General features: G+C 42.4%; 1 long non-coding RNA gene and 1 pseudogene across 1 annotated transcript; one reads left to right on the top strand and one right to left on the bottom strand.

Moving 5' to 3' along the window:
* Positions 1 to 2,046: 2,046 nt before the first annotated feature.
* Positions 2,047 to 3,468, top strand: LOC135526926 (uncharacterized). Its single transcript, XR_010453366.1, has 3 exons — positions 2,047 to 2,153; positions 3,050 to 3,105; positions 3,240 to 3,468. It is a non-coding gene; the product is annotated as an uncharacterized LOC135526926 (long non-coding RNA).
* A 487-nt stretch (positions 3,469 to 3,955) lies between these two features.
* Positions 3,956 to 22,126, bottom strand: LOC135527154 (galactocerebrosidase-like; annotated as a pseudogene).
* Positions 22,127 to 23,557: the final 1,431 nt, after the last annotated feature.

Here is a 23,557-nt window from a genome sequence, read left to right as displayed (position 1 = left end):
AAAAGTGCTGAACAAATAGTTATATTGACTACGTCCATCTTAGCTCGCTCATTGATGTCTTAATCAAAATGATGGATGGCCTCTTGTCCACTCATTGTTCTCTTATGCCATAGTTTGTACATCTCAAATGCCAGTAGAAACCACATTTGTTTAAGCAAGTCAGCCATATCAGCTATGTCTTTTTAAAACATTACATTACATTTAAGTCATTTAGCAGACGCTCTTATCCAGAGCGGCAGTAAATGAGGCTGAATGAACTGTTTTGCTGCCAGACAAGGCTTCTCTGATAGCCAGGTGTAGTGGTGGTAAGGATTCACTCCATGGTGCTGAAAAGAAAGCTCTGCTGTTGGGACAGATTTATGTAGGCCCTAACAGTTTGTGAGCGCCGTTTGTCACGGTTATAGTGTAATTAATGTATTGTTTAGTGACTTTGCTGGCATGCATCTAAAAAACTTTTTTTGGGTTTGCCCCACCACGATTTACATGCTAAAATTGCCACTGGTTGTTTGTAATCAGGCCTACCACTGTTGTGTCGTCAGCAAACTTGATGATTGACTTTGAGACGTGCATGGCCATACAATCATGGGTGAACAAGGAGTACAGGAGTGGGCTGTGCATGCACCCCTGTGGGCCCCTGTGTTGAGGATCGGCGGTGGTGTTGTTGCCTACCTTCACCACTTGGGGTCTGCCCTTGTGGGAATTCCAGGATCTAGTTGCACAGGGAGGGGTTCAGACCCAGGGCCCTGAACTTAGTGATGAGCTTGGAGGGCACATTGGGTTCGAAGGCTGAGCTGTTGTCGATGAACAGGATTCTTACATAGATATTTCTCTTGTCCAAGTGGGATAGGACAGTGTGCAGTGCAATGGCGATTGTGTCGCCCGTGGATCTGTTGGGGCGACATGCAAATTGAAGTGGGTCTAGGGTGTCAGGTAAGGTGGAGGTGATGTGGTCCATAACTAGTCTCTCAAAGCCCTTCATGAGACAGAAGTGAAACTGGGAGATGGTCATTTAGTTGAGATATCTTCGCGTTCTTGGGTACAGGAACAATGGTGGGCAACAATGGTGGGCAACAGACTGGGATATAGTGAGAATGAACATGTTTGTAAACACTCAAGCCAGCTGATCTGCACATGCTCTGAGGACATGACTTGGGATGTTTTGGCACTTAAATGACACTGTCTTTTCAGTTGTCCCCATAAAGCAAACATAACAATATTGACTATAAGCTTGAAGCTGTCCCCCCAGAAATATAATGTCGATAAATTAGACATTAATATACAGGTAGGTGACATGTCTCTCACAGACTTTGACTGCCTAGCTCCCTCTTTAATCAATGAAAGCATTTTCCAGGCCTCCTGAGATTGACTGGAGCAGACAAGAAATATTGGCAGAAAAGAAAAATGTGTCATCCTCCCGAATTGAGGGGCACATAATGATATTCACAAGGAGACCACCTGCAGAGACGCAAGGCAAACTGTTCCTAAGCAACAAAACACATTTTCTTTCTGAATGCCGATGAGGCTGAGGTTTACTGGGGGAAATTTCCCCACCGAATTAAGGCCTCGGCTCATGGTGTGTGTGTCCTCTGTATGTGTGTGAAAAATACATCCCTCCATGGCTTAAGGGGCTTTGAGGAACAGTGACCAGCATCACTCACAGTGGATCCCATCCACCTGCAGCTCAGCATATTGAATGAACCCTGTGACACAGTAAGCTATACCTTCTTACACTGAGTAATGTGCTGTAATGTGCTACATTTCTTTATGGTAAAGATGTAAATTAATCAATTTATGTTTAAACACATACAGTATGATGTGTTTAAACATATGATAGACAATGTCTGCTGTAAATAGCTCTGTATAAACGAAGACTGAAAAACTCCAATGAGCCCATAGCTGAGGCAAGGCTGCCATCTAGTGGTTTAATGCGGACATTCAAAATAAGTTGAGTGGCCCATAGTGGATGATGTCATGAGAGATGCATCTCCAGTCTTTTGTGGCTTTCTCTCATTTCTTCATCTCCCTTTTTCCAACTGCACCAATCGGAATAGATGCAAAACACTGTTTTTTTCACGTTTGATGGTTTGTCATTACTGTCAGTTCAGAGGGAATAAAATAAAAAGATGGAGGAAGCCCGGTTAACAGAAGGAACTGTAAGTATCAAGAATCTGTCTTACTTTTCAACAGACTGTTTGAACACCAAATACAAGTACATCAATCTGGTTTTGTTTGAGGGTAAAAAAAAGGGATTTAAGTCCAAGTAAAATGTGTTTTTATACGTCAGAGTTGTAATTTGATTTAGGCCTACATATTAGGGAAAGGAAAATATAAAAACAACTTGAAATTGTGTTGCATTGGCTCGTGCTGATTAAGCATGTACGACGAAATAATGTGGTGTTCCACTGCAACCAATTATGTATGCTTAGAGCTGCAAGTGGAAACATGAGAGTGACGCAATGAGTTGCCATTTTTTATTTTTTATTTTTTTACATGTATCCTTTGAAATCAGACAAAATCAAAGTCATTATGATCAGACTGGGACTACTTCTTAGTTACCAAGCGCACCCAAGTTCATTGCTTCAATGAACATGTTAATTAACTGTTGGCTTCAGTCAGGGTTTCATCCCGTTCTCAGGGCTTTTATGTAATGGTCTACAGAAAAGCAGCACAAGGAAAGCTGTGTGTTGAGAAAACAGGGCAGGGAACGAAACATTTACTAATCAACCTCATCAAAGTCTAAGTGAAATGAAGGGCCACTTGAAATGGCTGAAATACTGTCTGCACTCAAACTCAAGGGAGCCCTACATGTTCAGTTCACACTTTCAAAGTGTTTAAATAGGACTTTTGAGGTAAACTAACTGTTAGTAGGACATCATGGCTTAAATGCATCAACTGTTACAATTGTGTTGTGATCACATTATTGGACAAATAATATAAAAATGCTACAACATAACTTTATATAAGAACTCCCCCTAAATATAATCAAAGGGAGAAAAGGCTTTCACTGAATCATTTTTAAATATGATGCAAATACAATTCTGAATTGCAGAGGGCACTAACCTGATGTTAAATCCTGATGACAAGTTCTACTTCACTCCACTTGGGGTATGATCTTGAAGAGATATTCAAACTGAAATACAAGACACATAAATAATATATTGGAGGTGAAGCCATGCTATGAGCATCACTTAGATTTGTAGGATTATTGGTAACGTCAGACATGTTTTTTGTTTGTTCAGCTTCATTTGGATGTCCTCTGACTCAACACTCTCCACCAAGGACGCCCCAACTACATAGGTAGACAAGAACTGCACACAGATGGGGGACCTTTAAGGCCGGCAGTCTTACCCAATGGTGTACATAAACTTTGAGAAGTGTTGAAGCCACCAGTCGGCCATATTGACAATCCCCAGTAGGAGCAGTCCTTCATAGGAATGAATGGAATTCTACAGTATTTCAATTAAATGTTTCAAGGAACAAATTACATGTATTCACATATTTTTGTTGTTGTGGGGACAGTAACATTAGCATCTCAAAAAAGGATACATTAAAGAAAATGTTTTATATATTTATTTCACATTATACAGTTTAAAGGTATGCATTAAGTAGTCTTCAATATAATAAATGTGGCAGAAAACACACACACACACACACACACACACACACACACACACACACACACACACACACACACACACACACACACACACACACACACACACACACACACACACACACACACACACACACACACACAACGGCAAACGTACAGTATAGTTGTTAATCAAATATCTGTGCAATCAAATGAGCTGTTCCTTTTAAAAAACATGTGTAAATAAAGGCCAGCCTTTTCTCATTTGACACACAATGACATTTAAGGGCCCACAGAGGCACAATGGTTTCAATAAACTCATTCATGACCAAGACATTTTTACCGCAAACAAACACAGACAAATTATGATTTTGCCTCCACAGCAAAGTTGTCGAACTGTGCCAGTTCAAATGAGTGTGTTCCTATGGCAGCCCAGCCATTCTTTGGTCCCAATACCACAGTATTCTTCCATAGATGATATCCATTCAGCAACCCTGTGGCACATTCCCCCTGAAAATAGACAGGTTTATATTAGTTAATGTGTCCATATAACACAGATAAATATACAGTATACGGCTATTTGTGTAAAGGAAAAGGCAGGGAGAGGAAACTAACCACCAAATACTGCAATGTTTTAAGTTGTCTGGTAGAGACAAACACAATTTTACTCTACCAAGATCTTGAAGTCATTTATATGAAAAGAAGAGCTGACAGAGATGCATTTTCATGATAATTATCAGGTTTCCATGGAACTAGTTTTCCTACTGTTTCTGAGATTGAAGTTGCGAACATACCTCGACTGTGAGGGATAGCGTGTGCCAGCCGTACGCTCTCGTTCCAGAATGACCTTCCGCAAGCACAGTCTCTCCAACTGTGAAACGAATAAGACTTGGTTAACAATAGGCATTAATATATCAATGGCTTTTGCACTACACAACAATACATTAACTGATGAGCAGGAATTTGTTAAACGCAGGTGTCACTTCAAACAATTAAAAGGGGTAATCTGCAGTTCAAACACTAAACAAGTTAAGGGATGGGGCTGGAGAAATGTAACCACTCAGACTCATAGACAGAGCTATGGATTCAAGGACTGTTATCCACGATATCATAATTATAGATTTAACCATGTTTTGAGTCTATACAGTTTTTGTTTATGATTACATTGTTCACAAACATTGGCGTCTCGACAAAATGAAGAGTGGGGGTACGCCATACTGGTAAAACATGACCTATAACAATAATGAAAACAAAATGTCGAAACTGTAGACTATTACAGCATTATTTCCTCACGTCTGAGGCATGAAACATCAAATCAAATGTTATTTGTCACATACACATGGTTAGCGGATGTTAATGCGAGTGTAGCGAAATGCGTGTGCTTCTAGTTCCGACAATGCAGTAATAACCAATGAGTAATCTAACCTAATAATTTCACAACAACTACCTTATACACAAACAAGTGTAAAGGGATGAAGAATATGTACATACAAATATATGTATGAGTTATGGTAAAGAACGGCATAGGCAAGATGCAGTAGATGGTATATAGTACAGTATATACATATGAGATGAGTAATGTAGGGTATGTAATCATTAAGTGGCATTGTTTAAAGTGGCTAGTGATACATTTTTACATACATTTTTACATTATTAAAGTGGCTGCAGTTGAGTCAGTATATTGGCAGCAGCCACTCAATGTTAGTGGTGGCTATTTAACAGTCTGATGGCCTTGAGATTGAAGCTGTTTTCAGTCTCTCGTTCCCTGCTTTGATGCACCTGTACTGACCTCGCCTTGTGGATGATAGCGGGGTGAACAGGCAGTGGCTCCGGTGGTTGTTGTCCTTGATGATCTTTATGGCCTTCCTGTGACATCGGGTGGTTTAGGTGTCCTGGAGGGCAGGTAGTTTGCCCCCGGTGATGCGTTGTGCAGACCTCACTACCCTCTGGAGAGCCTTACGGTTGTGGGCGGAGCAGTTGCCGTACCAGGTGGTGATACAGCCCGACAAGATGCTCTCGATTGTGCATCTGTAAAAGTTTGCGAGTGCTTTTGGTGACAAGCCAAATTTCTTCAGCCTCTTGAGGTTGAAGAGGCGCTGCTGCGCCTTCTTCACCACGCTGTCTGTGTGGATGGACCAATTCAGTTTTTCCTTGATGTGTACCCTGAGGAACTTCAAACTTACTACCCTCTCCACTACTGTCCCATCGATGTGGATAGGGGGGGTGCTCCCTCTGCTGTTTCCTGAAGTCCACGATCATCTCCTTTGTTTTGTTTTGTTGATGTTGAGTGAGACGTTATTTTCCTGACACCACACTCCAAGGGCCCTCACCTCCTCCCTGTAGGCCATCTCGTTTTTGTTGGTAATCAAGCCTAGCACTGTAGTGCCGTCTGCAAACTTGATGATTGAGTTGGAGGCGTGCATGGCCACGCAGTCGTGGGTGAACAGGGAGTACAGGAGAGGGCTCAGAACGCACCCTTGTGGGGCCCCAGTGTTGAGGATCAGCGGGGTGGAGATGTTGTTACCTACCCTCACCACCTGGGGGTGGCCCATCAGGAAGTCCAGTACCCAGTTGCACAGGGCGGGGTCAAGACCCAGGGTCTCGAGCTTGATGACGAGTTTGGAGAGTACTATGGTGTTAAATGCTGAGCTGTAGTCAATGAACACCATTCTCACATAGGTATTCCTCTTGTCCAGATGGGTTAGGGCAGTGTGATTGCGATTGCGTCGTCTGTGGACCTATTGGGGCGGTAAGCAAATTGGAGTGGGTCTAGGGTGTCAGGAAGGGTGGAGGTGTTATGGTCCTTGACTAGTCTCAAAGCACTTCCTGATGACGGAAGTGAATGCTTAGGGGCGGTAGTAGTTTAGCTCAGTTACCTTAGCTTTCTTGGGAACAGGAACAATGGTGGCCCTCTTGAAGCATATGGGAACAGCAGACTGGGATAAGAATTGATTGAATATGTCCGTAAACACACCAGCCAGCTGGTCTGCGCATGCACTGAGGACGCGGCTGGGGATGCCGTCTGGGCCTGCAGCCTTGCGAGGGTTAACACGTTTAAATGTTTTACTCAAGTCGTCTGCAGTGAAGGAGAGTCCGCAAGTTTTGGTAGCGGGCATGTCAGTGGCACTGTATTGTCCTCAAAGCGAGCAAAGAAGTTGTTTAGTCTGTCTGGGAGCAAGACATCCTGGTCCGCGACAGGACTGGTTTTCTTTTTGTAATCTGTGATTGACTGTAGACCATGCCACATACCTCGTGTCTGAGGCATTGAATTGCGACTCTACTTTGTCTCTATACTGACGCTTAGCTTGTTTGATTGCCTTGCGGAGGGAATAGCTACACTGTTTGTATTCGTTCATGTCTCCGGTCACATTGCCCTGGTTAAAAGCAGTGGGTCGCACATTCAGTTTTGCGCGAATGCTGCCATCAATCCACGGTTTCTGGTTTGGGAATGTTTTAATTGTAGCTGTGGGTACGACATCGCCGATGCACTTGCTAATAAACTCGCTCACCGAATCAGTGTATTCATCAATGTTGTTGTTTGACGCAATGCGTATATATCCCAATGCACGATGCGTGAAGAAACAGCTGGCTGTACCGACTCCGATAGAGTGTCTCGAGTGGATCATGTTTCCATGAAGTAAAGAATGTTACAGTCTCTTATGTCTCTCTGGAATGCTACCCTTTTTCGGATTTCATCAACCTTGTTGTCAAGAGACTAGACATTGGTGAGTAGTATGCTCGGGAGCGGTGCGCAATGTGCCCATCTCCGGAGCTTGACCAGAACACCGCTTCGTCTGCCCCTTTTACGGCATTGTTGTTTTGGTTCGCCGGCTGGGATCCGATCCATTGTCCTGGGTGGTGGGCAAAACAGAGGATCTGCTTCGGGAAAGTTGTATTCTTGATCGTAATGGTGATTTGACGTTGCTCTCATCTCCGGTAGTTCCTCCCGATTGTATGTAATAAAACCTAAGATTACCTGTGGTACCAATGTAAGAAATAACACGTAAAAAAACAACACTGCATAGTTTCCTAGGAACGAGAAGCGAGGTGGCCATCTCTGTTGAGTGAATCAACTTGAAAGCGGGTGTTATAGACTATGTTCCAAAATGCCATGTGGTTCGAAGAAAACACTGACATTTTGCCAAGGCAGAGATGAGTGGCCGAAAACTGAGACTCGCACGGACAGCAGTGGAGCCATTCATTCTGTCCCCAAATATCATGACACTGTGGTGTTTAGTGGAGTCATTCATTCTGTCACCAAATAGCATGACACTGTGGTGTTTAGTGGAGCCATTCATTCTGTCACCAAATAGCATGACACTGTGGTGTTTAGTGGAGCCATTAATTCTGTCACCAAATAGCATGACACTGTGGTGTTTAGTGGAGCCATTCATTCTGTCACCAAATAGCATGACACTGTGGTGTTTAGTGGAGCCATTAATTCTGTCACTAAATAGCATGACACTGTGGTGTTTAGTGGAGCCATTCATTCTGTCACCAAATAGCATGACACTGTGGTGTTTAGTGGAGCCATTCATTCTGTCACCAAATAGCATGACACTGTGGTGTTTAGTGGAGTCATTCATTCTGTCACCAAATAGCATGACACTGTGGTGTTTAGTGGAGTCATTCATTCTGTCACCAAATAGCATGACACTGTGGTGTTTAGTGGAGCCATTAATTCTGTCACCAAATAGCATGACACTGTGGTGTTTAGTGGAGCCATTCATTCTGTCACCAAATAGCATGACACTGTGGTGTTTAGTGGAGCCATTAATTCTGTCACTAAATAGCATGACACTGTGGTGTTTAGTGGAGCCATTCATTCTGTCACCAAATAGCATGACACTGTGGTGTTTAGTGGAGCCATTAATTCTGTCACTAAATAGCATAACACTGTGGTGTTTAGTGGAGCCATTAATTCTGTCACTAAATAGCATAACACTGTGGTGTTTAGTGGAGCCATTCATTCTGTCACCAAATAGCATGACACTGTGGTGTTTAGTGGAGCCATTAATTCTGTCACTAAATAGCATGACACTGTGGTGTTTAGTGGAGCCATTAATTCTGTCACTAAATAGCATGACACTGTGGTGTTTAGTGGAGCCATTAATTCTGTCACTAAATAGCATAACACTGTGGTGTTTAGTAGAGCCATTCATTCTGTCACCAAATAGCATGACACTGTGGTGTTTAGTGGAGTCATTCATTCTGTCACCAAATAGCATGACACTGTGGTGTTTAGTGGAGTCATTCATTCTGTCACCAAATAGCATGACACTGTGGTGTTTAGTGCAACAGAATTAGTCTCTTTCCATTCACTGTTGCCAGAGATACGTTGCCATTCAATAAACGTGCGCAGGAAACCTACTAAAGGAGCCCTTTGAAGTGATTGTTGTGTTCATGCCACAATAAAAGGTCATATTTAGGCCTACAGAAGATTTTGAATGAATAGGGATTCTGAAGATAAATCTATGATCAGCAGTTTGACCAAGACGCACCTCCAACAACACATAACACCTCACATTATTCTGCCCCAAACAATGAGAACTTCTCTCACTCAGTGGCATGAGGGATACTTAAGTGAGCGCTGATGCTGCCTCATGATAAGATATGCCAAAAATATTGATCTTATCCATGTCCAGCGCGCCTCTGCAGGGTGCTGTGGGAGAGATGCAGCACTGCAGGGCTCCATCAAATCCATTTCACATAAATGAGGCCTGTGTAGCCTACAGTAGAAAGAGGAGCCTGTGGAGTAGCCTTTTCTGTAGCCCCAGACGAGACCAAATGTATTACAATGTCATGAAACAGACACTTTAAAATCCTTAACTTATTAATGAGGAGAGAGTGAGTGCAGTAGAGAGAAACGGCAAGCGGGCAGACATCAGCTTTAGAGTGGCATAGTCAAACAGACAGACAGGAAATGGTGCTGAAAGTAATTCATTTCAACAATTGTCTTCATTTTAATTTGATTTTATTTAAATACCTCAAAGTCTGGGAACGGCTTGGTGTGTATCAGTAAAACCAGGGCTTAAGCAGTTGAAGTTTCCATTTTTCTGTGTTGGTTGAGCCGCCTGTGTGGTTGGACAGGTAACTTTTTAAAGTGCCTGGTTAGATTCATACTCTAATATTAAATTATTTGCAAACAGAAATCGTTTTTTTTTTGTAAACAAGACCCTCTGGTTTGACATTGGACAAATATGGTAAGAATGCATATTTCTCTATCCATTCTTCCCTGAAACTTCTATTTTCATGATCCAACTTTCTTTTGAGACTTTCCGAGCTACATTTTCTGTTGAATGCAAGCTGTTTTCCCCCATTCAACGTACAAAGAAACATTTAAAAAACTAATTTAAGAGGGATCTTGGTGATTTTATCACAGTACTCAGATTGAAAATATTAGGATATATTATTGACATTGAACTGATTTATACTGTATATCCTACTAATCCGATATGTTAAATTGGGTTTAATTTGTTGCATAGGTCTATGAATTGGGCTGCCATTATGTTCTGTTCTGCCGACTATTAGCTGAGAAAAAAAATGGTCCCAAGTCCAAACCTATTGCCGACCCCTCCTGAATTATATTCTAGTTTAGAGGGGATAGGTTGGGGGTGGTAGTGTTTTGTCTAGCCTAGGGCGGCAGAACGTACAGGGCGGCAGAATGTAAAGGGCCACTCATAAATGTTTTGGGTAAACGAGCGTGCACACACAGGAGGTCCCGTACCAGGAAGAACTTAAATATACTTTCAACCCTGTATAAGAGTGTCTGCTAAATGACTAAAATGTCAAATCTCTTTCAATGGATAATCGACATTGAGATGCCTTTTAAGTCCTAGACTAGGCTTAACCTGTGTCTGGGAAAATGTCCATCCATTTACATTTATTTTGAGTAAAATACTGACCAAGGTCATTGGTGACTTTGTAGGAGCCATCTGCAAACACCCAGAAGAAGACTCCTGCGGACCGACCCGCCTCCACTCTGGCTGCGATGAACACTCCTCCAGTCTTCACCGTCTCCATTAAGACATCACAGCTCACTGTCAGGTTCTGCCTGGAAAACATACAGTTTACACCATAACAATTCTACACCGCAGAATGCACTCTTTCTTGACCCGTTTTCCTGTCCAGTAATTACACGCACCAGTTTCATAAGACATTTGTAGCACATCAAGGCAGAACAGTATTAAAAGCTCTTTCTAATTAATGTTATTATCATGACTTGAGCAGGAGTCTAAGAAGTTTCCCCTTGGTACAGATCTAGGATCCCCTGCCCCAATCAGAACCTTAACCATTAGTGGGGAAAATACAAAAATAACCCTAGATCAGCAACTAGGGGCAACCTCACCCTATACCTCGCCCCCCACTTCTCCTGCCTTGATTCCTCACCATTTATAGTCTCCGATGACGCTAATGGTCTGTTCGGCATCTGCTGCCCAGGTAACAGGCATCTGTGTGACCACCTGGCGCAGGGTGAAGACATGACGACCAGGGTCCGTCAGGATAATGATCATTTGCGGGTTGTTTTGGTAGATAGTGACATTTCTCCTTTTATAATGTACTTACCAACATTAAAGTCATCCTTGTATACTTTGGGGAATGTGCCAGAGGGGGGTGGATCAGGGTCAGTCCCTTTCTGCCCAGAGGTTATGGAAGTTAATGTGTAAACCTCATCTACATCCAGTCTCAAGGTGAACAAACCATCGGAAATCTAGCAAGGAAAGTGTAAGGGAGCCAGCATGAAACTCATGGCAAAAAAAACTGCCCACACCAAAACATATCCAACGTAACCGCTCATAAAAGTTAGTTTGAAATGTCATACTGTGCAAGACTCAAAATACAATCCAAAGACAAGATGACACTCTGTCTAACACTTTCAGCTTGGGCACACAACTCTTGTACAAAAAAAATATATACAGTTGAAGTCGAAAGTTTACATACACCTTAGCCAAGTACATTTAAACTCAGTTTTTACAAATTCCCTGTCTTAGGTCAGTTAGGATCACCACTTTATTTTAAGAATGTGAAATGTCTAAAATAATAGTAGAGAGAATTATTTATTTCAGCTTTTATTTCTTTCATCAAATTCCCAGTAGGTCAGAAGTTTACATACACTCAAATAGTATCTGGTAGCACTGCCTTTAAATTCTATAACTTGGGTCATATCTTTTGGGGTAGCCTTCCACAAGCTTCTCACAATAAGTTGGGTGAATTCTGGCCCATTCCTCCTGACAGAGATGGTGTAACTGAGTCAGGTTTGTAGGTCTCCTTGCTCGCATACGCTTTTTCAGTTCTGCCCACAAATTTTCTATAGAATTAATTAAGGTCAGGGCTTTGCGATGTCCATTCCAATACCTTGACTTTGTTGTCCTTAAGCCATTTTGCCAAGACTTTGGAAGAATGCCTTGGGTTATTGTCCATTTGGAAGACCCATTTGCGACCAAGCTTCAACTTCCTGACTGATGTCTTGAGATGTTACTTCAATATATCCACATACTTTTCCTCCCTAATGAGCCATCTATTTTGAAGTGCACCAGTCCCTCCTGCTGCAAAGAACCGCCACAACATGATGCTGCCACCCCCGTGCTTCGGCTTGCAAGCATCCCCATTTGTCCTCCAAACATAACGATGGTCATTGTGGCCAAATAGTTATATTTTTGTTTCATCAGACCAGAGGACATTTCTCCAAAAGTAAGCTCTTTGTCCCCATGAGCAGTTGCAAACCATAGTCTGGCTTTTTTATGGCAGTTTTGAAGCAGTGGCTTCTTCCTTGCTGAGCGGCCTTTCAGGTTATGTCGAAATAGGACCCGTTTTACTGTGGATATAGATACTTTTGTACCCGTTTCCTCCAGCATCTTCACAAGGTACTTTGCTGTTGTTCTGGGATTGATTTGCACTTTTCGCACCAAAGTAAGATAATCTCTAGGAGACAGAACACGTCTCCTTTCTGAGCGGTATGACGGCTGTGTGGTCCCATGGTGTTTATACTTGCATACTATTGTTTGTACAGATGAACGTTGTACCTTCAGGTGTTTGGAAATTGCTCCCAAGGATGAACCAGAAGTCTACAATTCTTTTTCTAAGGTCTTGGCTGATTTCTTTTGATTTTCCCATGATGTCAAGCAAAGAGGCACTGAGTTTGAAGGTAGGCCTTGAAATACATCAACAGGTACACCTCCAATTGATATCAATTATCCTATCAGAATCTTCTAAAGCCATGACATCATTTTCTGGATTTTTTCAGTGTATGTAAACTTCTGACCCACTGGAATTGTGATACAGTGAGTTATAAGTGAAATAATGTCTGTATACAATTGTTGGAAAAAAATGTATTGTCCTGCACAAAGTATATGTCCTAACTGACTTGCCAAAACTATAGTTTGTTAACAAGGAACTTGTGGAGTGGTTGAAAAACGAGTTTTAATGACACCAACTTAAGTTTACGTAACTTTCCGACTTCAATTGTATATATGTACATAAAAAGATCACAGTTGTCAGAGGAGTAAGTTTACCTTTAAGGGGCTCAGTTTCTTGAAGAAGAATGGCGTTTTAGTCTTGAAGTCAAACCTCGACTGCCATACCTGTAGTTCCCTGATCGAGGCCAATGAAAAAGACACATTTACTAAGACAAACAAAGTAGCCTTTTAATCATTAACAGTCATGCGATAACTGTAACAATACTCACAAAAGATCCATTGAGTAGGAAAGTTACATTCTGGCGTGTGACATTGAAGGCCAACAGGGGAGGCCTTATGCACACAGAATGATCATGAGTCTGAAAGATAGAGAAATAAATATCACATTTCAGTCATATTGTGTCACAGACAATTTAATCTACAAACAAACTATGGTCACAATATGGTCCTTGCATCAACAGCCAGCGGAAGCGAGCTGATAACTCACCGGACTTCCTTCTACTAGCTAAAGCTTAGATCGGAGGCTCCTGGGAAAGCACAGCTTAGTATGAAAGAGAGAGCCTGAGGAAATTGTTGACTTTCTCCAAAACCAGCCTTAAAAGTTAAGCTTCAGAGATCTAACAAGAGCTTTACTAGAATGGACTATTCAAATTAGTTCAAAGCACAGTGTACAATCAACAAAATAATGAAGCCTTCTACTAACATTAGATAGCATTATTCAGAATAAATATTCAGTTTAACAGACATAATATACAGGAAGATAAATACCGACCATAGTTTCTATGACGACGGTGAGGTTTCCCTTGCTGTCAGTCAGTGTGACATAGCTTCCCCCGTTTGCCAGATGCCCAACGGTCTGCAGGTATGTCCATCCAGGCTGGCTAAACTGGGTGGTGTGTGCTAGGAGACAATATTGTCAAATGTAAATCAAATATTCAAATTATTTCATGAAGTCTTTCTACATTAGCAGTTGTCACTTGCTTCAAGACGAAATGTGAGATGATGAGAGCTGCTTTTGGGGAAGCTTCATATAATAGCGAAACTGTAAGGTCATCAAACATCCTTGTGCTAATCTGTACCTACTTTGCAAGTGTTAACAAGTGTAACTCATAACAAAATATATGAAAAACAACCATTTGAGGGTGAACCAGAGGGTTCTTTTAAGTGCAGAGGGTTACCAGTTGTCCAGATGGGTGATTCCACCACATAGTTCACAGTCCAGGGCTCCTCTGCTGTCATCAAGCCATCTTGCCCAAAGGGAAGATCCTCATAGTAACTGGCTACCAGGTTCCAGGATATGGTGCTGAACAAACATATATTTCATTTTGGGAATGTTTGTTCAAATCGCCACAGGTTTTTATTTTAGCTGTTCTTAAATATGAGGCACACAAACACTGAGTGTACAAAACATTAAGAAAACTGTCCTAATATTGAGTTGCTTCACCTTTTGCTCTCAGAAAAGCCTCAATTAGTCGGGGCATGGAATCTACAAGGTGTCGTGTTGGCCCATGTTGACTAAGGCTTTCCACACTTGTATCAAGTTGGCTAGATGTCGTTTGGGTGGTGGACCATTCTTGATACGCACAGGCAACTGTTAAGCGTGAAAAACCCAGCGACGTACCTGTGCTTGACACACTCTAACCTGTGCGCCTGGCACCTACTGCCATAACCCATTCAAAGGCACTTAAATATTTTATCACCCTCTGAATAGCACACATACACAATCCATGCCTCAATTGTCTCGAGACTTAAAAATCTTTCTTTAACCCGTCTCCTCTCCTTCATCTACACTGATTGAAGTAGATTTAACAGGTGACATCAACTAGGGATCATAGCCTTCAACTGGATTTACCTGGTCAGTCTGTCATGTCCCTAATGTACACTCAGTGTAGGCAACATAAAGGTGAGTGTGAGCCGTAGCTACGTAGTGTGAGTAAAGAGGGCAACAAAGGAGAGTGTGAACCGTAGCCACGTAGTGTGAGTAAAGAGGGCAACATAAAGGAGAGTGTGAACCGTAGCTACGTAGTGTGAGTAAAGAGGGCAACATAAAGGAGAGTGTAAGCCGTAGCTCCGTAGTGTGAGTAAAGAGGGCAACATAAAGGAGTGTGAACCGTAGCTACGTAGTGTGAGTAAAGAGGGCAACATAAAGGAGAGTGTGAACCGTAGCTACGTAGTGTGAGTAAAATAACATGCTCAGAACGTGATCCGGATCCTTAGCTTTGATAAAGAGATTGAGAAAGATTTCTGTAAGGCTGGGGGCGAAAACTCCGTATTCTCAGCCAGCGCCTTAAGTGACAACTAACTCTATTCAGTCTAACAACAAAAGTCAACTCTTTCAATTGCAGACGGAGTACCAAAAGAAAAAAATTACACATTTCAGCATCTCTGTGACAATTGACAATAAATGATCTAAGCAGACTCAACTTGTCTAACTGCTAAGTTCACTTGCCCATGGTCAATAGGGCAACCCTTAATGTCAATCCTTGGGTAAGTCATAGAACGACCTTCTCACTGTTGTCGTACTTAGGCTGATTTTGTGTACAAATAAATAAATAAAACGTACGCAGTCATGAGTCCGTTGACATAGTTCTGGTTGACAATGCGGGCCCAGCAGCCTCCCCCCAGCTCGTCATTGAAAGTGCTAAAGTCTTCAGACGACCACAGCTTCTTCTGTGTCTTCCGGGCCTCCATCACTGAGGTGGTGCCTGGGTAGTGGGCCCTGTCAGGCCACACACATGGAATGGTATGAAGGTGATGAACATACACGCGCGTGCATACAAACACATGTTCACACACATACGTATACAGACATACAGTATCAGTTAAAAGTTTGGACACACCTACTCATTCAAAAGTTCTTTATTTTTTACTACTTTCTACATTGTAGAATAATAAAGAAGACATCAAATCTATGAAACAACACATACATCATGAAAAAAAAGCACTGTGAATGCAGAATGTAGTCCTGAGGAATACTTTCTGAAAGGATGGAAGAAATGCTTCATGCAGTAAATGGAAGAGGTGGTCTCTTCAAGAGATGACACAGCAGAATTCACAGAAACACTCTCCTACCCTATCACATCAACTGCTTCGGCCAGCTCTCGATCGACAAGCACTGAGTAGGTTATGGGCTGCCATAGGTTATCACTGGCTATGATTCTGACCTTCTCCAAACCCCCCTTATCCAGAGTGTGCCACAGCAGCTACCCAGTGACACAGAGAGAAAGGTGAGTGAGATGGTGATGAGGTATTGAAGAACCATTCAGGACCATGGACTACATTATTGTATTCACCTTTTACTTTAAACATATGCCAGCACCATGCAATAGATGCATCTTAGATACTAGAGCTGACACATTCTCTATTAGTAGATAATCAACTCCTGGTAAATGCAATGTCTTGGGACCTCCATGAATTTATGCACTAAATAAGATTATCCAGATGAATTATGAAGAATGTATTTGAATTTGTACTGGTGCACTGAAATGCACTTAAAACAAAGTTTGGATTACCAGGAGTTGACTGTAATTGCGCGAGGCATCTACTTCTCCTGACTGCTCAGGCATCTGAAGTAAAAACAGCCACCAACATTCAGCTTATTGGCCAGTCAGAACACAACAGAGCAAATCACAGTTATGAAACGGGATGGCATCATGCAGACTTCCTTATCGCTTGCCTGCCAAGTGTTCTAGAAGGGTGGAGTGGAATAACTAACTGGTGACAAAAGCGAACTGAAAGACCGTTCAGTTCCTCAATCACCTTAACTGGCATCTGGGTTTAATGATGCAATGTTATTTAACACTTTACTTTGGTGAAAATGCATCTGAGAGTCTGATTGTTTGGTATGGAGCAGTGCATTTATAGACCTTCAGAACACTATTGCCTACACCACATCTACAGAGAGAAATACCTGTGAAATGACTTAGCTTCACGTGAGAAATACCATGCCATGGAAGAAACCGAGTGAGACGGAGTGAGTAGGAATAGCAGGGGCTGTTTTGTGTCACTTCAGAGCAAGTTGTGGTCCAAGTTGTCTCCTACTTAACCTACCACCTCGACAGCGTTGTTGAGGTACGGGTCTACAACCATAGCATTGAAAATGTCCCAGTCACTGTCAGCTGCGATGATACCCACACCAGTTAAGCCAACTTTATCCAATGTGTCTCAGAGCACCTTGGTCACAAATTAAATGCTCTCAGATGCAAACAGCTGATCTATCTTGATAGGATTTTGATGTATTTATGAACAATTGTATACCTCTGCATCTCTCTCTGCCAATTGCATATAGACCTAAATTAACACAATGGCTGCAATAGTAAAACCAAATGTTAGAGGCTGTGTTTTTCTTCTAAGACAGTTCACATTGTGTAAAATGCTAATGGCTGCTAAAATAGGGAGAGAAAACCTTACAAATACAAACATTGATGTACTTGCTGTCAAAGTTCTTTTCATTCCAGATCTATATAGTTAGAAAACATCAATAGCATATGTTTAAACAGGTGGGTAGATTGAAGGAACACATACAGTATGTAGATCGTGTTTGTATCCAATTAGCTGAAGTTAAGATAACTAACTTAGGAGTCACTGGCTTACTGGTGCTATTCCATGCCGTCCCTAGGAGGGGTGCGTCACTTGAGTGGGTTGAGTCACTGACGTGATCTTCCTGTCTGGGTTGGCGCCCCCCCCTCCCCCCCTTGGGTTGTGCCGTGGCGGAGAACTTTGTGGGATATACTCGGACTTGTCTCAGGATGGTAAGTTGATGGTTGAAAATATCCTTCTAGTGGTGTGGGGGCTGTGCTTTGGCAAAGTGGGTGGGGTTATATCCTGCCTGTTTGGCCCTGTCCGGGGGTATTATCAGATGGGGCCACAGTGTCTCCTGACCCCTCCTGTCTCAACCTCCAGTATATATGCCGCAGTAGTTTATGTGTCGGGGGGCTAGGGTCAGTCTGTTATATCTGGAGTACTTCTCCTGTCTTATCCGGTGTCCTGTGTGAATTTAAGTATGCTCTCTAATTCTTTTTCTTTCTTTCTATCTGAGGACCTGAGCCCTAGGACCAGGCCTCAGGACTACCTGGCATGACTCCTCCTTGCAGTCCCCAGGCCACCTGGCCGTGCTGCTGCTCCAGTTTCAACTGTTCTGCCTGCGGCTATGGAACCCTGACCTGTTCACCGGGCGTGCTACCTGTCCCAGACCTGCTGTTTTCAACTCTCCAGAGACAGCAGGAGCTGTAAAGATACTCTTAATGATCGGCTATGAAAAGCCAACTGACATTTACTCCTGAGGGGCTGACCTGTTGCACCCTCGACAACTACTGTGATTATTATTATTTGACCATGCTGGTCATTTATGAACATTTGAACATCTTGGTCATGTTCTGTTATAATCTCCACCCGGCACAGCCAGAAGAGGACTGGCCACCCCTCATAGCCTGGTTCCTCTCTAGGTTTTGGCCTTTCTAGGACGTTTTCCTAGCCACCGTGCTTCTAGACCTGCATTGCTTGCTGTTTGGGGTTTTAGGCTGGGATTCTGTACAGCACTTTGAGATATCAGCTGATGTAAGAAGGGCGATATAAATACATTTGATTTGATAAGGCCTGCTTTTTGTTACCAGGTAAGGACTGCTTTTCTTTACCAGGTAAGGACTGCTTTTTGTTACCAGGTAAGGACTGCTTTTCTTTACCAGGTAAGGACTGCTTTTTGTTACCAGGTAAGGACTGCTTTTCTTTTGAAGTCAGAAAGAGTCTATCAGCTACATTTATGCCTCGACTATGGTGATATTTTATATATGAATGCTTCTGCTCAGTGTGTGAGATCAATTGACACCCTTTACCATGGAGCATTAAGATTTATTTTAAACTGAAAAACTCTTATGCAACACTGCACTTTGTAAACCAGGGTTGGCTGCATTGGTGTAAAGTACTTAAGTAAAACTATTTTAAAGTACTACTTATGTAGATTTTTGGGGTATCTGTACTTTACTATTTATATGTTTCACAACTTTTACTTCACTATATTCCTAAAGAAAAGTATGTACTTTTTAAATTTTCCCTGAAACCCAAAAGTACTCGTTACATTTTGACAGGAAAATGGTCCAATTCACACACTTATCAAGAGAACATCCCTGGTCATCTCTGCCTCTGATCTGGCAGACTCACTAAACACAAATGCTTAGTTGTAAATTATGTCTGAGTGTTGGAGTGTGCGTCTGGCTATCCGTCAATAACAAAAAAAACAAGAAAATTGTGCCGTCTGGTTTGCTTAATATAAGGAACTTGAAATTATTTATACTTTTACTTAACCTCTTACACTTATGGTGGCGCTATTTCATTTTTGGAAGAAAAACGTTCCCGTTTTAAACAAGATATTTTGTCACAAAAAGATGCTCGACTATGCATATAATTGCTACTGTTCGAAAGAAAACACTCTGACGTGTCCAGAAATACAAATATCTTCTCTGTGCGTGCCCTTTAACGTGAGCTTCAGGCAAAACCAAGATGACTTGGCATCCAGGAAATGACAAGGATTTTTGAGGCTCTGTCTTTCATGATCTCCTTATATGGCTGTGAACGCAAGAGGAATGAGTCTGCCCTTTCTGTCGTTTCCCCAAGGTGTCTGCAGCATTGTGACGTATTTGTAGGCAGATCGTTGGAAGATTGACCATAAGAGACCACATTTACCACGTGTCCGCCCGGTGTCCTGCGCCGAAATTGGTGCGCAAAAGTCACCTGCCAGTATTTTTCCATGGGGCACAGAGAGAGAAGCAAGCTTCCACGAACTGCATGTCAATGAAGAGATATGTGAAAAAACACCTTGAGGATTGATTCCAAACAACGTTTGCCATGTTTCGGTCGATATTATGTAGTTAATCCGGAAAAAGTTTCACGTTGTAGGTGACTGCATTTTCGGTTCGTTTCGGTAGCCAGGCGCAATGTAGAAAACGGAACGATTTCTCCTACACACAGACGCTTTCAGGAAACACTGCGCATTTGGTATGTGGCTGGGAGTCTCCTCATTGAAAACATCAGAAGCTCTTCAAAGGTAAATGATTTTATTTATTTGGTTATCTGGCTTTTGTGAAAATGTTGCGTGCTACATGCTACACAAAATGCTATGCTAGCTTTGCATACTCTTACACAAATTAGTCAATTTCTATGGTTCAAAAGCATATTTTGAAAATCTGAGATGACAGTGTTGTTAAGAAAAGGCTAAGCTTGAGAGCAAACGCATTATTTTAATTTTATTTGCGATTTTCAGAAATCGTTAACGTTGCGTTATGCTAATGAGCCTGAGGCTTAGTCACAATCCCGGATCCGGGATGGGGAGTTTCAAGAGGTTTTAAGTACATTTTAGAAATTCCATTTACTTTTGATAATTAAGTATATTTAAAAACAAAGACTTTTTTTTTACTCAAATAGTATTTAACTTGCTGACTTTCACATTTTATATCAAGGTATCTTAACTTTTACTCAAGCATGACAATTTACTACTTTTCCCACCACTGGTTGGCTGGCCTTCTCTAGTCACTCATATACTCAGACACTGGTATACTTTTATTTACAAAGCCATTTTGGGTTTACTGACATTTTATTTGGGAATTTTTATTCTTCAAAAACGTGGTGGGTACGCTCTTCATTCTCAGGACTTTATCCTGCTAACTGTTACAAATGTCCCAACTCAATTTGGTAAAAGGGCTCTAATGAAAATCCTTGCAAAATAGTTTTAAAACTGGAAGAACTTGTCCCGATTAGTGTTTTTAAATAATTGATGACAGATTGAGGCTGATTCCTTGACCTGTCAATATTTTTACATTTGCTGTTTTATGATTTCGTTATACTCCTGTGATTTTTACAAGATTACTTGTAGTTTTTCATGTTGTCTGTCTGTAATTGTGTAATGAATTGGTGCTGCCTATCTTGGACAGGACAGCCTTGAGAAAGAGATTTAAAATCTCAATGAGCACTTCCTGGTTAAATAAATTACAATATTCTCAATATACAACCCACAGAAACAAATAGAATACACACCCCAACAATATCAATATCCAGGTCATGGTACCTCTTGGCTCCTAAGATCCAGGACACCACATAGGATGCAGTTATATCAGGAACGTTGTATGGCCAGTTCTTCCCTTGCCCAACCCAACCTGGGAAGGCCCACGGCAAGCCTACAGGTACAAGAGGTAACATTAACAGAGACCATTGTTAGAGATAGACCACAGCTGACGCTTATCCAACGGCCTATGCAAAATTTGACACACTAGCTACAAGTCTTACCTGTGAAATCATACCAAATATATCCAGCGCTTGGCTTGGGCAGGAGCACACCAGAACAGAGTGAGTTAATCCACCTCCCCTAGCTCAAAAGTATTGCAGAATTCCTGCACATAAATATAAACGATACCGGCACCTATTTCAGTCCAAGTTAAGCACTGGATATATCCAACTGCTTGTCTTCTGATTTGAAAGGCAAACATATCTATAATGAACCAAAAAATAAACACCACAAACCCCAACCAGAAGTCATGGATTACAGGCAACATTCACACTGAGCTAAATGATAGAGCTGCTGCTATCAACGAGTGGGACTCTAACCCGGAAGCATATAAGAAATGCCCTTCGACGAACCATCAAACAGGCAAAGCGTTAATATAGGACTAAAATTGAATCGTACAACACCGGCTCCGACACTTGTCGGACGTGGCAGGATGTACGCTTGCAAAATATTACAGACTACAAAGGGAAGCACAGCCGAGAGTTGCCCATTGACACAAGCCTACCAGACGAGCCAAATAACTTCTATGCTCGCTTCAAGGCAAGTAACACTGAAACATGAATGAGAGCGTCAGCTGTTCTGGATGACTGTGTGATCACGCTCTCCGCAGGCAATGTGACTAAGACCTTTAAACAGGTCAACATTCACTAGGCCAGACGGATTACCAGGTGTACTCTGAGCATTTGCTGACCAGCTGGCAAGTGTCTTCACTGACATTTTCAACCTCTCCCTGTCAGACTCTGTAATACCAACATTCAAGCTGACCACTATAGTCCCTGTGCTCAAGAACACCAAGGTAATCTGCCTAAATGACTACCAACCCATAGCACTCAGGTCTGCAGCCATGACGTGCTTTGAAAGGCTGGTCATGACTCACATCAACACCATTATCCCAGAAACCCTAGACCCACTCCAATTTGCATACCGCCTCAACAGATCCACAAATTATGCAATCTCTATTGCACTCCACACTGCCCTTTCACATAAAAAGGAACACATATGTGAGAATGTTATTCATTGACTACAGCTTAGTGTTCAACACCACAGTGTCCTCAAAGCTCATCACTAAGCTAAGGACCCTGGGACAAAACACCTCCCTCTGCAACTGGATCCTGGAATTCCTGACAGGCTGCCCCCAGGTGGTAAGGGTAGGTAACAACACATCCGCCACGCTGATCCTCAACACAGGGGCCCCTCAGGGGTGCGTGCTCAGTCCCCTCCTGTACTCCCTGTTCACTCATGACTGTACGGCCAGGCACGACTCCAACACCATCATTAAGTTTGCTGATGACACAATGACGAGACAGCCTATAGGGAGGAGGTCAGAGACCTGACCGTGTTGCGCAATGACAACAACCTCTCCCTCAATGTGATCAAAACAAAGGAGATGATTGTGGACTCCAGGAAAAGGACGCGGCTGTAGTGGAGCAGGTTGAGAGCTTCAAGTTCCTTGGCATCCACATCACCACCAAATTACATGGTCCAAGCACACCAAGACAGTCGTGAAGAAGGCACGTCAAAATCTATTGCCCCTCAGGAGACTGAAAAGATTTGGCATGGATCCTCAGATCCTCAAAAGTTCTACAGCTACACCGTCGAGAGCATCCTGATGAGTTGCATCACCGCCTGGTATGGCAACTGCTTGGCCTCCAACCGCAAGACACTACAGAGGGTAGTGCTTAGGGCCCAGTACATCACCGGGGCCAAGCTTCCTGCCATCCAGGACCCCTATACCAGGCGGTGTCAGAGGAAGGCCCTAAAATTGTTAAAGACCCCAGCCAACCTAGTCATAAACTGTTCTCTCTGCTACCGCACGGGCTAGTGGTACCGGAGCGCCAAGTCTAGGTCCAAGAGGCTTCTAAACAGCTTCTACCCCCAAGCCATAAGACTCCTGAACATCTAATCAAATGGCTACCCAGATGACTTGCAATTCCCCACTTCTATGCTGCTGCTACTCTCTGTTATTATCTATGCAGTCACTTTAACAACTTTTCCTACATGTACATATTACCTCAATTACCTCGACACCAGTGCCCCCATATATTGACTCTGTATCGGTACCCCCTGTATATAGCCTCGCTATTGTTATATTACTGCTGCTCTTTAATTATTTGTTACTTTTATTTAGGCATTTTCTTAGAACTGCCTTGTTGGTTAATTAAGGGCTTGTAAGTAAGCATTTCACTGTAAGGTCTACATCTGTTGTATTCAGGGCATATGACAAGTACAATTTGATCCCATTTTTCATGAGGTGAAATCATTTCTGGGATCTTTTTT

Source organism: Oncorhynchus masou, chromosome 32 (assembly GCF_036934945.1).
Source record: "Oncorhynchus masou masou isolate Uvic2021 chromosome 32, UVic_Omas_1.1, whole genome shotgun sequence".
Lineage (NCBI taxonomy): Eukaryota > Metazoa > Chordata > Actinopteri > Salmoniformes > Salmonidae > Oncorhynchus > Oncorhynchus masou.
This window is presented reverse-complemented; position numbering and strand designations above follow the sequence as displayed.